Raw genomic sequence first — 2,500 nt, 5'->3', positions numbered from 1 at the left:
CTAACTCTCTTTCTCTTTCTCTAAGTCTCCCCCTCTTTCTTTAACTCTCTCTCTCTCTGTCTCTAACTCTCTCTCTCATTCTCTCTTTCTCTCACTCACTCTTTTTCGCACTCTCTCTTCTCTCTCTCTCTCTCTCTCTCTCCCACTCTCTTTCTCTTTCTCTTTCTATATTTCTCTCTCTTATACTGTTTATTTGTTTAACCATTGAGTAGTATGTGTCTTGCTGTCTGTATGTGTGTTGTGTGTGTGTGTGTGTGCGTGTGTGTGTGTGCGTGTGTGTGTGTGCGTGTGTGTGTGTGCGTGTGTGTGCGTGTGTTTGTGTGTGTGTGTGTATTTTGCCACGCAGATTTATGTGTATTGTTGTCAATCATTTTATCTTAATTTCTGTTTTCACTTTTTATCTTCCTCAAACAACAACAAATCAGTTCAATCCCATTCGCCAGCGCCAACATTGACAAAACAACTAGCAATAACAACGAAAAAGACCCTTCCATCCAGAGACAATCCCGTTGCAACAGACAACACACATGTCGTCACGTGCCAACATGTCCCAAACGTGTTTCAGCTTCCTAATCCGAGTTGATCTAGCTTGCTATGGCTCTTGTTTGAATAGCACGAGAAAACGGGGCTGACACATTGTGTTAGAGCTTGGATCCCGAGCGAATTTCCAGCTAAAGCCCTCATAATTGCTTGTATCTGTGTTTGCGTGTGAGTTATCTCCCGGTGAGTCAACTAACAGGTTTCTCATGTTCTGAAATCCTCACCGTTTCGACGTCTGGATATATATATATGTTCTCACTGTGGTCTGTTCTTGCTTTGTTCTTCGTCCCTACATGGCCTCGTTCTTTATTATTCATTTGGATTTATCGATATAAACATTTATTTATTTCTAACATCCGTGTTTTTGGTGTTTTACATCTGCGTTGATTGCATAAAATCTTGTCGAGATTTGCTGTCTCACTGACTTGATCAAGCTTGGTATTAAAATAAATACTAAAATCCACTTCGATAGAATGGTATTCACCCAGATCAAATATTTAGCTACAGCAATTGCAAAGCCGTTTACCCCCTGCAATATTCAGATAGTGAAAGATCAACTCGAATTTTTAGTCTGCTGTGATAAATGTTGATAAGCTGTCAAAGAACAGTATTGGAAAAGGACATTTCTAAAACCATTTCTTTTTATTTTAACCACTCATTTCGTTACTATCATAAATATTCTTCAGTATTATCATTCTCAGATTACCTTTAGCAACCGTTCAGCCTATTTATCATGCCATTTCGTAATCACTGTATATAAATATTGTAGTTATGTATCCCTTCAGATGCGCAATTTTTTTTTTTTATATCCCTTGTTTCTGGTGTTTTTTTTTTTCTTTGCAATGGGCTATGCAACATGTCTTCCCTTTTCAAATAAGCTACACTTCTTATCCTCCTTTTAAAACAGGCTACACACACTTTATTTGCTATAGCCGTCATTTTCCCCCTTTTATTAGACATGTCAGTATTTCTCACATACTATGTTAGTATAAACTTCTCAAATTTTCTATCAATCATTATTTTCAAAACACTGTGATAATAATAACACAAGTAATTTCAGACACTGTATCTATCAAAATCTCTCCTGCATCATAGATACAAAAGCTGTGGCACTACTCAGTTTATCATCACATAGAAAGCTCTTTACGCAACCTGCATCCTGTTGCAAATAATGCATCATCATCATCTAGTACATAATGCATCTCTCTTGTTGAAAACTTTCAATCACCATCTCGTATCTAATACTATTACCTTTAAAGTACTCTATTTAACCTTGAGTCTTATTTCAAATACATTACACACATCACTGCCGTAAACTTAATGTTGAATAAATCATCTCTTTACAATCATCCAAACACAATGCTCAACAAACACAACAACAAAACAACACAACAACAAAACAACACAACAACAAAACAACACAACATCAAAACAACACAACAACACAACAAAAAACACAACAAAACAACACAACAACAAAACAACACAACAAAACAATAAAACAACATAACAAAAAATAACACAACATAACAATAAAACAACACAATAACAAAACAACACAACAAAACAACACAACAACAAAACAACACAACAACAAAACAACACAACAACAAAACAACACAACAACAAAACAACACAATAACAAAACAACACAACAACAAAACAGCAAAGCAACAAAACAACACAACAGCACAACAACAAAATAACACAACAACAACACAACAACGTAACAAAAAAACAACACAACAACAAAACAACACAACAACAAAATAACACAACAACAACACAACAACGCAACAACAACAAAACAACACAACAACAAAACAACACAACAACAAAACAACACAACGACAAAACAAAACAACACAACAAAACAACACAACAACAAAACAACACAACAACAAAACAATACAACAACAAACCAACACAACAACAAAACAACAAAACAACAAAACAAAAC

This window comes from Penaeus japonicus, unplaced genomic scaffold (assembly GCF_977035675.1).
Source record: "Penaeus japonicus unplaced genomic scaffold, GWHDUDI00000001_assembly GWHDUDI00000037, whole genome shotgun sequence".
Lineage (NCBI taxonomy): Eukaryota > Metazoa > Arthropoda > Malacostraca > Decapoda > Penaeidae > Penaeus > Penaeus japonicus.
This window is presented reverse-complemented; position numbering follows the sequence as displayed.